Genomic DNA, 13,711 nt, shown 5'->3' on the forward strand with positions numbered 1-13,711 from the left:
CTTGTGCGCCAGTTTTCACAGCGCGACGCCATGATGCCATATGATGTGCTTCTGTCTTTCAGGTAGCAGGGTCAATGCTGAAGGCTTTCAGAGAGTGTCCCTGAAGTGCTTTCTTTGTCCACCTTGTGATCGCTTCCATTCCCTATATTGGCCATACAGGAGTCGTTTAGGGCTGCGGGCGTCTTCCATTCTTCAGACGTGACCTGCCCAACGCAGCTGGGACTGCATCAGGATTGTGTGGATGCAAATATAAAAGATATTATTCACGTAATGATATGAAATATAAATAAATGATCATTCGCATTACAGCATATAGCAGTATTGACAATTGACAACACACACATACATACTCATATATAAGATACTATTCACGTAATGACATAAAAACAAACACGCATGTAACCATCACGCACACATTGACTTGATCGTTTCCCGCCTTTCTGTGGTAGCCAGAGTTTGAGCCGAGCTTTAGAATCACTGCTCTGGGCGATACCTCGACCTAATATTACAAGGCTCGTATCTGTGGCCTGGGGAAATCCTGTTTCTGGAATTAAACACACAAAAAAACAAGATTACAAAGAGAGTTTGTGTTACACAAACTCAGAGGCGGCCCCCGTCGAAGTCGGATCCCTGTCGGATCTGCATATTCGCAAATAATATTCAAGAGGTGATTTAATTTTGATGTAAAATGTTTTACACGTTTCGGATGTTCCTTCAGAGTTGAAGATAATTACTTCCTAGTCCAAACCTCCCGCAGGACGACGGGGGATGGGAGCGGGCAGGGTTTGAACCCTGGGCCATCCATAAATCTGAACGACAGTCCAGCGCGCAAACCGCACGACCAGGCAGCCATCCGATGGTCAAAAGTAATAATGTTTCAAAGATTCATTTGCCGTAAATTTAAATTTAAATTTAATAAAAAAATAGTAGATTAGTTTTAGTATATTAAAACATTACAATATTGATCAAAACGTTTGGAAATGAAAATCTACACTTTTTTTTTACACTTTAAGTTTAGAAATTGAAATTCTACATCTTAATCTAGTCTATTTTAGTCTAAACTAGATCTAGAAATTCTAGATCTAGACTCTAAAATAATTTTAATTAGAATATAAATCCAGATCTAGATATACTGTAATAAAAATCTAGATCTAGTTTAAAAAATCTAGATTAGATCTAAATCAAGATATCATTCCTTTTTTAAACGCGAGTCACATAACGAGGCTTAATAAACATTACTATACCGAGTTCTTTTTTCATTTCATTTGAAGAATTAATTCCATATAACGTCAGAGGAAAAAAAAATCACTACGTCACACGGCCTAGCTAGACTAAAAATCGCCTTCATCTATAAGAGCCATTTATCGAGTGTTCATAGACTTTGGTGCACCGAGTGCGTTCTTTAAGCATTTCATTTAAAGAATTCATTCCATATGACGTCAAAGGAAAAAAAACACTACGTCACACGGCCTAGCTAGAATAAAAATCGCTTTCATCATTACGAGCCTTTTATCGAGTGTTCATAGACATTGGTGCACCGAGTGCGTTCTTTTAGCATTTCATTTAAAGAATTCATTCCATATGACGTCAAAGGAAAAAAAAACACTACGTCACAAGGCCTAGCTAGACTAAAAATCACCTTTATCAACACGAGCCATTTCTCGAGTGTTCATAGACATTGGTGCACCGAGTGCGTTCTTTTAGCATTTCATTTAAAGAATTCATTCCATGTGACGTCAAAGAAAAAAAAAACACTACGTCACACGGCTTAGTTAGACTAAAATATGTTTTCATTAATACAAGCAATTTTTTCGAGGGTTAATAGACATTGGTGCACCGAGTGCGTTCTTTTAACATTACATTTAAAGAGTCCATTCATATGACGTCAAAGAAAAAAAATTCCATTACCTCACAATAGGCTAGTACCGGTACCATAAAAAAAAATGTCTTTATTTACACGAGATATTTAACGAGGGTTCATAGACATTGGTGCACTGAGTTCTAATAGATATTATTTAAAAAGGATCAAAGCCACATTGTTTTTGCGTTTTGTCTGTCAGTCGGTCTGTCCGTTATCTTGATATAAAAAAAACAACTAAAAGTTATTAAAAATTGATTAACCTTTATTTTACGTTTCAAAACATCGCAATAATTTTTAGGTATGAACACAATTGAAAAGTTTGTATAATAGATTGTTCCGGACGTTTGTATAAATAGTAAAAGAAAAAGAGAATTTCAGATAAATGTAATACCGTTAATTAAATTTTTTGGATGGTCTCGTATAAAAATTAGATGTACTACAGCCACGTGGAGAGATTTTCATACCTTACTTTGGTGTTTGGATTCTGTTTTCCTTAAAAATCGGAACATAATATTAACGATAATTAGATTTTTTAATGTTTTAGGTAGAAAAATAAATGTACTGTAAGAGAGTAGTGAGTTAAAATATTTTTCATAAAAATCCGTAAAAACATTATTTCGTAAATGAGAAGATTATTTGTTTATTAATTAGAAGAGGGAGTTCAAACAATTATTTGGCGTAGTAGATTTTTAAATAAATTCGGAAATTTCTGGCGACGATTTGTAAGAAACAAAATCCGGAACTTTCTTTATCGATTACAAAACTTCTATGTTATGTTTTACAAGAAAATTAAATGTCTAAAAAGTAATTTTCAGTAATCAATTCTAGTAAATTACTTTTTTTAAAAGCCTTATGCGATTTCAAACAATCATTAGGCATAATTCATGTTTTATAAAACAATATCCGGAACATTTTTACACTTAATGAAATATAAGTCAGTATAGAGATTATGATTTAGCATTAATATGCTATTTACATAAAAAAACGGAACAACATATTATTGATAATGTGTTTTTGCAACTTTTAAGCATGGAAATTGAATGTAATATAAGTTAGAAGAGCAAACAAACATTTGTTGGCGTTGATTAGTTTTGCACAAAAAAATCCGGAACAATCAATTTTAGATACTTAAAACTATTGAGATGTTATGGGAGGAACATTAAAGGGTAAATCAGATTTTCAATAGCTTTTAGAGTTCTAGTTTTTTAAATCTAATCGTGACGGACAGACCGACCAACAGACAAAACGCACAAAAATAAGCTTCTTTTATTCGGATGGGGGCACTAAACAAAAAATAAATAAAATCTGATTTTTAAAAAAAGTTTAAGGAATTGGTTTAGCACCTGATCATGTTGCGACGTTACGCTACTGCACGAAAATCGCTGCATAAAAAGTCCATTTAAAAAAATGTGCGTGATATTTACATACAAAGTGCATTATTAGCCTTTATAAACAAACAGAAATGTTTTCTTTTAATTTTAACAGCTAGTTGACCAGAAAAAACGTCTTTAGCTATTATTTGTATTTGTTGTAAACATTTCCTGTACATTTTAAAAATATATTTGACTTAGTGATACTGAAAATACACAAAAATTGTCCATCTTTGTTAGCATATTGTAACATTGCCTCCCTTACATTTACGTAATTGTTTTAGAATTGGTGTATTTTTATGAAAAAATCGCTTGCATAATTAATTTTATAAATTAAACGGTTTGCTTTTAGAAAACCAAAAGTAGCCGTTGCACCTAAACTTTTCAAGCCGGATTTAATGATGAAATAATATTTTTCATATCTCTTCTAGTTTTCGAGATCTGAGTGTGACAGACGGACAGACGGACAGACGGACAGACGGACATTTTGCACAAACCTAATAGCGGCTTTTTCCCCTTACGGGGGCCGCTAAAAATGGAGGAGCAATGCAATAAATTCACCAGGAGATAAAATCACCTTTCTAGAACAGTTTTCTTCTTATTTGCTTTGTACCCCGCCCAGATTTTTTCCCATGTAGCCGAGATCTTTCTAGAAATAATTAGGCGTATAAATGTATGTAAATCATTCTTTGAATGTATATCAGTATATCCTCATTTCATTTGTCTTTTGAGTCTTTGGCTTTGTTTCTTTGTTCCAGTGTCATTATTCCTTCCTCCTTAAGATTTGTTCATTTGGCTTCTTTCTTCATGTTTTAGTCTTCGTTTGTTTTGTTCATATTTGTTTCTCTGTTCTTTCATCTTTGTTTTCTTAATTCATCTTTGTATCTTTGTTTCTTTGCCTTTGTTTTGTTGTTGTTGTTATTGTCTTTATATCTGTCTTTGTTTCTTTTATTTTATCTCTAAATATTTGTCTTTTGTTTCTTTATCTTTGTGTTTTATTCACTTTTGTGTCTTTGTTTCTTCATGTTCGAATCTATGTCTTTGTTTCTTTGACTTGCTTTCTTTCTCTTTCTTTCTCTTTCTTTCTCTTTGTTTCTTTGACATACTTTCTTTCTCTTTCTTTCTCTTGCTTTGTCTTTCTTTCTTTGACATACTTTTTTTCTCTTTCTTTCTCTTTGTTTCTTTGACATACTTTTTTCTCTTTCTTTCTCTTTCTTTCTCTTTCTTTCTTTGACATACTTTTTTTCTCTTTCTTTCTCTTGCTTTCTCTTTCTTTCTTTGACATACTTTTTTTCTCTTTCTTTCTCTTTATTTCTTTGACTTGCTTTCTTTCTCTTTCTTTCTCTTTGTTTCTTTGACTTACTTTATTTTCTCTTTCTTTCTCTTTGTCTCTGTAGTTCTAGCCCAATACCTACTGTCTTTGTTACGCAAAAGTTTGCTTTCTACAACTTCTCCCTTTAATGAGTATGTAAAGTGTTCTATCCCCGACCACCTAGTTTGATCTGTTCTATGTTCCTTGTCATTAGAGCAATCAAAGTGATGCTAATGGATGCCTTGCACTTGGCACCCGGCTCGTTAGCTGGCTGGAATAGCGAGTCCGTTTGCTCTCCTGGTTATCTCGACGCTAGTTACAGGAAGGGGAAGGAAATGGAGAAAGTGTAGTGTGAGTGTGTGTGTGTGTGTGTGTGGCTACTTCAACACTCAGAAAACTTCGTTTATTTCTACAAAGGAAAGGATTTTGAAAGAGGGGGGGGGGGGTGCGCGGGGTAGGGGTCCGGTGGGCAAGTCTGCTATATTAGGGACTTAAGTGGCAGAGCGGCAGAGGCAAGTGGATGACGGTGAAGGCTTCAATCGGGAGCATGTCCCCCAGGAGACGATGGACAGGATTATGTTTAATTAGTGACCAATGACACCTTGCCTTGTAATAAATGTCCAGTGTTCGTCTTACGAATCTTTCTTTCTCTTCTCTATCACTCTCTCTCTCACTGTCTTTAATTTTGTTTTCTCTCTCACTCATACTCTTTTCTCCCTCCCTCTCTCTCTCCCTCTCTCTCTCTCTCTCTCTCTCTCTCTCTCGTATCAAAAACATACACTGAGCACTGCACTATTTACTACATCACATTGTCGCCGAGGGGCAGAGCATAAACGTCCTAAGCGATGGTCTTGGGTTCCAATCTTATTAATGACATAATAATTGTTGTACTTTTGATTTAAGCACGTGAATACGAGCAAACACATTCAATAAGGTAGTTTTTTGTTGTTGTCATGTGCTGGTCATGAAACATGTTTGTAACCAATAGCAACTGAATTGGCACAACGGTCAACCATCACACATTCCATAAAGAGGGAACATTGATACGGCTTGTTTGTATTGGCTGGTGAATTCTGATGTAACTTTTGAGTAGAATTGATACAGATAAGTTGATGAAACGGAAGTGAACGAATGGTGAAAGAACGTGCAAATTAGAGACGCAACAGAACCAAGTGACGTGTGTGTTTGTTTGTAGGGCGAAAGCAGACATTTAGAAGAGAGTTGAGTTACATTGTTTTAAATTGTTCGGTAGTTTATTTCATTTTACATTCTAATTCAAAATTGTTCAAAGTTTCTAAACAAAACTGCAAAGTTATTTTGAGAAGTTTGCTAAGCTTCATTCAAAGTTTGGGAAAGTACATTTATTCTCCCGTAAGGGTCAGTTGGACTAACTGTCTGAAACTGTTGTCTGGAAGTATTGTCTAGAAGTCTAGAACTACAACCCAGCGAGTGCTCCTATCGAGAGCAATTTTTATATACAAAGAAAATATTTTTAATGCCATGAAGTCTTCTCAAGTCATGCGTTCCCCCCCCCCCCCCGGTCCACTCATTCTGTTTTCAAACAAATGATAGTGTTTTGTTTTATTGACCCCTTGACCCATTATTAATTCAACCCCCTAACCTGACCAGCCACGCTCCTGATCACGTCAATACTTTCATAACTTTGACCAAATGTTTACATTGTCATCACCTTGTTTTTTTTTAATGCAGATTGGACATTTTTTTAAATACTCGTTCACACCCCGCCCCCCCCCCCCTCCCATCTGGTACTCAAAATACGCCACATCAGCGCCCTTACTGTGTATTAGTGTGTATCTCCACTATCTGATGCTTGTTCCCACACCCACTAGAATGTAACCCGTTCTACCGACTTGCTAGTTACGTCTGGCAGAGAGTGCCTACGAGGAAGTCACATTCAAGATCTACAACTTCATCTCCACGCACTTTGAGTGCTTTCCCTTCAGGCTCAATGCATCAGGTTTCCTATTTATTGTTTTGTTTTTCCTGCGTACATTTCACATGACTTTGTGTAGACAGAATAGAACTCTTCACATGGTTCAGTAGTTCTCAAATTCATTATTCTAATTCCCTAAATACGAATGGTGACACTATATGGGGGTCCAGTAGTTCTCAGACCCAGTCTTCTAATTCACAGCCCACTATTGGCCACACTAAATGGGGTCTCAAAAGGAAACATTTCTTCATCTACCTATCCTTGCCTACTCCCTCTCTTTTTTTTTTTTTTTTTTTTTTGTTTCTTTAAACAAAAACAAATGAAGATTACAAATACCAGTATATATATATATATTTCTACATGTGACTTTTCTGAGTCACGTTTCAAATACTTATTTCTTTTTCAATACCTTTGGACAAGCTCATAATGACATGTGACTGGTTGTTGTTGTTTTTTTCTACCCATTTTGAGGTGAATAAAAAATAAAGCCAATACTTCCCCAACTTAAGTCAGGTATAAGAGTTGGCGTCCTCAAAATATTTCATCAAATCTTCTGAGGGATACGAACTCGAGACCCCTAAAATTCAGTCGGCCACCACGCTACATTATATAAAAAAAAAAACAGACATCCACGGCGGGATTCGAACCCGCGACCTCTGGATTAGAAGTCCAGCGCGCTATCCCCTGCGCTACGCGGACGTTACAAAAGATTCCTTGGCCTGCATGTCTTCAAGGTCAAACACTGTGTCTCTTTCCTATTAGCTCTCTTCTTATTTTAATTTGAAGTTTCACACAAATTGAGCAGAGATTTAGATCTAATATAATGTTTCAAGTGTCAAAACCAGTCTTCAATCCCATTTTATTACAGTATTATTATCTCTCTGTCTGACTCTGTGTGGCATTTTACGTCTCGAGAGACCATCTTTTCCCTTTGCCTTTGCAACTTCTTGTGTGATTAAAGACTACAGAGGCCAATCCTTGATAAACAGCTGCAGTCACAGGTTGGTAATCTGTATTCCATCAGGCGCCGTTGCACTTTCACCCTTCTATCTACTACTGTTGTATATGGCATCTGCAATCCAGGATCCTTCCTTATTATTAAATGTTATACATAACAATGAAATGCCTAATTCATTTAACTCCCTTTACTACATCCATCTCCAATAGTAATAACACATCTTAAGTCTTAAGCCTACGCCTACGGCCTACGCGTACATAGAGTGCCCGGTTAATTGTTTTAAATGTAATTAATTCCCTTGTCCTGGCACATTAGGTTCAGTGACATTCTATTACTGACGAAAACTTTTTCTTTATGTTGCGACCTTTGATTTATAATGAACAGTAATACTCCGGCAAACTTTGTTCTTCACATTTTTTAAACCGTAAAACTAGATGATGCAGTTAGATAATTCAGCAGTTTTTTTTCCCCTTATAAACGAAATCGGAAAATCCCGAAAAGCCACTGAAAAGTATTATCGTTTCAAACGTTTGTTAACCTGAATATTAGACTTATTGAGATTCTATTTTGATATTTAATAATACAGTGCAAATATTCTTTCGTGCTTATTCCCAAGTGCCGCTAGAGCATGGAATGGATTGCCTTAATCATCCTGGAAAACCAACGACTTAGCAGACTTTTAATCACTGATTAACATGCATGACTAGATGAAAGGTGTATGATGTAATGATCTTCTCTTTTGAAATAACGTATGTAATCTATAAGATAAGACAAGAAGATAGTCAATGGCACGATAGGCCTAATAATAATAGATCTAGACTAGTCTAGAGTCTAGAGCTATGGGTATAAGGGCCTATCAAACTGTAAGAAAGAGAAAAGAGAAAAACTAAATGTTAACACTGCGGTACATCCTAGAATGCCTAGATCTAGTATATTAAAGTCAAAATCCGACTTCGGTCAGGTATAACCTAGTTTTTGTAGACTACATAATGGTATGGTATAAGACTATTATCAGAGTCCATAGAGTATGATATAGAGCTACACTAATGAACATATAGAAGGCAGCATTTGTAAATAAGCGAATTGGATTTTTCACGTCGAGCATTTTTAGACTGCTAAATGTCTAACACGGCATTGTTTTTATTTTTAATGCAAATGGCGTTCTCGTTTGAATTTTCTCTGGATAATTTATGCCTTTTCTCGCCACTTTCTGCTCAAATGCCGGACAATATATTGAATTTTAGATCTAGATCTAGAAAAAGATCAAGGATTTGTTTAGACGTTGAACGAAAATCAAATAGTTTTAATAAAATAATGGACAACGGAATGCAGGAAAAGGTTAGATTTAGTCATTTACTTGTCTTTTTAGTTAGATCATAGTTCATAGATCAGTTAGATGATAATAATAATATTATTATTAGATCTAGATCTAGAATCTAATTATTAATAATAGATCTAGACTCTAGATGTAGATCGGACTAGATCTCAGATGATAGTAAGTAGTCTAGATCTACGTAGATCTAATCTAGCTAGATCTAGAGACAATCTAGACTCTAGATTCTAGAATCTAGTCCTAGTCTAGATTTTAGTTTTAGATTCGTCGTTAGATTTTCTAAGACTAGTGACTAAGTGAGTGATAGTGTAGTGACTAGAAATACTAGACTCTCTAGTCTAGTCCAGTCTAGTAGTAAGTACTAGCTACTAAGGCGTCTAAGCTAGATCTAGTCTAGTTGTCTAAAAATAAAACTTTAAACTAAAACTACTATTATACTATAACTATAACTAATAGAAATAATAGAATAATAACTTAAAACCTCAATGAATAAGTTATTTATTACTAGTTATAGAATATTAGATCTATATACATTTTTTATTACAATTTGAACATATTATATATCTAATCTAGACTCTAGATCTACTCATCTAGTTATAAATATTATAATTTATTATTATATTATAAGTAATATAAGAAATAAGACTAAGTAGTAAGTTCATTTACTCTTAGACTTAAGACTAGATCTAGCATATTTTAGTTTATTAAATCTATTATCATAATTCAGACAAGAAGTAGATCTATCATCGGTATGGTTTGATTTTGATTATTTATACTTATAGAGTCTAATTAGAATATAATCTATTTTATTATCTGTAATCTAGCTCTAGACTAGTCTAGACTCTTAACTCTAGAAACATTATCAGAGATTATATCTAACCATAGTTATAGATTTATTTTAGGGAATTTAGTCTAATTTAGATCTCTAGAGATCTATGCCTATGTATTGTCATTGCATAATTAATTAAATAAATGTAGATTCTTGTCTCCAAATCTAGATACATAGAAGTGTCATTGAGTAGAATATAGATCTAACTATAATCATTTAATCTAATTTATCTACAATCTAGTTACAGTTTCAATGTAGATTTAATAAAGATTAAAATACACAAAAAAAAAAACATCTTTTTCACACAGTTGAGTTTATTTTATAGAGTATTTTACTATTTAAAAAAAAAATATGTGTAGATCCTTTAGTTTTTGTTCCTTTCTTATCCACAAATATGATTGGTACTTTATTTATAGTTCTACTAAATCATAGTTATACAGAACTCTATGTCTTTTTACTTGTTAATTTTTTTAAATTTAAAGTTGTGTAATATAAAATACAATTAACTTCTTTTTCTAAAGCTTATTATGTTTAATATCAACTCTGTCTGGTACACATTTGTTTCTCCCATACCCATTCTTTAATTGAGTTGAAATTTTAAACAATTATTTATTTATTGTACCTAACAAAATCTGAATCAATCAAAAAATTAACCTGTAGTTAATCAATTAGTGGTAATTAATCAATTTTGTTTTAAATTAAAAAGGGACCCTATTCATGCAGTATTGATATTATATGGCATTGAAATTTGTGGTTCTTCTCCTTAGATAGTATAAATATAAGCTTTGTTGTTGTTTTTTTTTAATTTAAAAATATTTTACTTGTTTTTTTTTTAAATTGTAATATTATGTAGGCCTCTGACTTTATGGTGACTGTTGACATCTAGGGTTTTAGTCTTACATACTAGTTGATGTGTTATAGTCTTACTGTTGTGTTTCAGTCCTACACACTAAATGCTTTGTTTCAGTCTTACATGTTAGATGTCTTACTAGTTGCCATGTGAAAGTCTAAGATGCTATGTTGCAGTCTCACACACCTTATGCTGTGTTATAGGCTTACACACTAGAATAGAATGTTTGTTATTGTCGTACACACTAGAGGCTGTGTTACTGTCTTACACACTAAAGGCTTTATTATAGTCTTACACACTAGAGGCTGTGATACAGTCCTACAACTAGAGGCTGTGTTACAGTCCTACACACTAGAGGCTGTGTTAAAGGCTTACACACTAGTATAGAATCTGTGTTACAGTCCTACACACTAGAGGCTGTGTTATAGTCTCTCACATATGACATGATACTATACTCTCTATCGCCAATCCCTACACCTGCTTGACTATTTCATTAAAACAAAAAAAGATATTTGGTTGTTCACTGAAGGGGAAACCTTAGCAAAGTCCCCCAACTCCTGAAAGCTTTAATTTGGCTCAGGATGGGTCATTTAGTTTGGGAGGAAAGAAGAGAAACAGAGGAGGAAGAAATCAATAACTGACAGGAGGAAAAGTTGTCCTCATTTTTCTTTCTTTGTTTCATTTTTTTTTCTTGTGAGTTCTTGTCTCAGAAACAGTGTCTCTAAAATTGGGAAGCTAGTACATATATTTATATATACTTTCAAAGATTTTGAAAACGAATGAAATCTACTCTGTTACACATTATATTCTCTTCTACACTGATTGAAATGTCCAAATATGTCAGTTCAGTGTCCCTAACCTCGGAGACTTTCTTTGATCAAAATTGTGGAGTTCAAACGTATTAAATACTTGGAACAAGATATTAGACTAAAATAATGTAGTGCATAATAATACAATTGCTTGTCACTTTTTTTGTAGGCACATGTCGATATTTGTTTATTTACATAGTTAGCAAGAAGTTTTCTTGGACCTAGTCAGAAATGTTTCTGATTGAACACCAATTGAAAACTTAACATCTCCCGCTGTTTTCATGCTTATAATTTTTTTGTAAGCGGAGAAGATCAAAAGAGTTTGTTTTGCACATAACCTCGTCTCCTTATCCTAAACAAATCCAGTGCAGCGAATGTTTAACCAGCTGGATTCGGTTTTTAATTAATTTATTATCACTTGTGTCGAACATATGTTTAATTGAAGGATTTTTTTGGGGGGGGCAAACGCCTTGACCTGCTTCTCACTGGTCTCCCAGCTTTCGTCTGCGGTAAGTGGAGTAGGGAGTTTAACAATGGACCGTGGATTCAATGTACATGCTCATGCTAATAGACAGAGCCATCGAAGATAGACGCTTAAAATGTTTCTGACGATAGTATTAAAAGCTGTTTTTTTTTTAATGGTGTTGTGTAAAAACCTGCTCCTTCCAATGTTTATAATGAAATTCTGGAGGGTAATGCACATTGTATTTTACATCGAACAAATAGATGAAGTTTATTTCCCTTTTGAATGTTCAGATCATACACTGTAGTATTCTGAGGTGTTTATTATATATATGCTTAAGCAAGTCAGAGTTTAAATCTTCAAAAGGCAGCTAACACATGTAGACCTAGTTGGTTACTATAGTTACAAAGAAATATTCCAGGTAGGAGAGGCTTGAGTTGGTGCGCAAATATCATCCCGAGAGCTCTGGTTATAGACCAGATGATTCATTACTCGGCACACTTGACGGACATGAAGCACGGTATAAAATTTAACGATATTACTGATAAGTTTCAACCTTTTTTTTTCAAAGAAATTTGAATAGGTGTATTTCCTTTAAAATAAAGTACTCCAATGTTGTCAAGCAATGACGTGTAGTGAAGAGTCGTTGCAGTTATATGTTCGTTACTCATCTCTTGCTTAAGGTGAATTAAATGTTTAAAAACTTCAAGAACTATGGCAAGTTAAAGCTTTATTTTGGTGAACCCAAATCATTCTCCACAACATCCGTTAATGTTAAGTGCTCCTGATCTGAAATTATGGAATTACAGTTTACTATTGGGAGAATGACTTGCATTTGAAATGTAGACATCATTGTCCAGCTGAAGTGGGGGGGGGGGGGGAATAACCTTCTTTGTTTCCCCCCTCCCTCCCATCAATTTTTTTTTTCGTAAAAAATTTAAACGTTTTGAAATATGCAAACACGATAACATTTTTAGAAACCAACGCACGAAGTATCCCCCCCCCCCCTTTTTCGGATACAGCGCGTGCTTTGTGTTTATTGTGAGTGATAAGTGCGGGAAAGAGCAGATCTTGAAATAGATTGTCCTGGTCTCTACATTATTAGTTTATACACTCGAGAGATATAATTTTTGTTTGGATAAATTTTTACTCGCGACAAATAGTAAATTTTTGATTGTCAATAAACTACAGTTCAACCCTAATAGAAAATAATGAACAACTATTCCGCATCCCAAATTGGAAGAAGTCTATCTGTACTCTTTGCAGTTAGACACTTATCTACAATCTCTCAGTACTTCTTTCGCTCTTTTAAGCATTTGTTGCTTTAGTCCGAAAAAAAAATGTTCAGGCTCCTGTTCATGTCCTTTACGTCAATACACTTTTATTTGCTCGTGGAATGAACTTTGTGGCACCGCCGGCTATCTAAATCGATCAGATTGGGAATGCTTCACTTTTTTGTTTTCATTCGCCACTCACAAATTTTACTTCTGAGTTTGTTTTGTCCTCGACTGTCACCTGAACTATTTCTAAAGATGTTCTTAAGTGTTTAGAGTGTTGATCAATTGAAAATACTATTTGGGCGCACATCATTTCATTATTTAGGAGCTGGTGAGGCTTCAGTCTTCTCTCAGGATCTAAAATGTTTGTTGGCCTCCGTGTAGACGTGAAGGGTTTGGGTCTAGAGAGAATGGAAATTAATTGTAATAAAGGAGTCAGTATGTCGAATTCTGAATGTCTAGAGCCGGCTAGTTCAGTATATGGTGTTGCTATAGGGACATATGTTGAACACTTACATAACACGTAGGTATACATTGTACAGAGGACAATTACGTAACGTTGCGTAACATTTTCTTGGTTGTAAATACACACACACACATATATATATATTTATAATGCGGCCCTCGATAGAAAAAGGTTGCCCACCCCTGATATCTATATGTATTAACAAGGGTAGGCTGGAAATGTAAAAACA

The 13,711-nt window shown here is 34.5% G+C and overlaps 1 protein-coding gene and 1 non-coding gene across 5 annotated transcripts in view; one reads left to right on the plus strand and one right to left on the minus strand.

Annotated features, from left to right (window-relative positions):
* LOC106055773 (uncharacterized) overlaps positions 1 to 13,711 on the plus strand; it is a 193,879-nt gene that overhangs the window by 97,474 nt on the left and 82,694 nt on the right. The window lies entirely within an intron of this gene.
* Positions 7,124 to 7,196, minus strand: Trnar-ucu (transfer RNA arginine (anticodon UCU)). The gene has a single exon. It is a non-coding gene; the product is annotated as a tRNA-Arg (tRNA).

Source organism: Biomphalaria glabrata, chromosome 15 (assembly GCF_947242115.1).
Source record: "Biomphalaria glabrata chromosome 15, xgBioGlab47.1, whole genome shotgun sequence".
NCBI lineage: Eukaryota > Metazoa > Mollusca > Gastropoda > Planorbidae > Biomphalaria > Biomphalaria glabrata.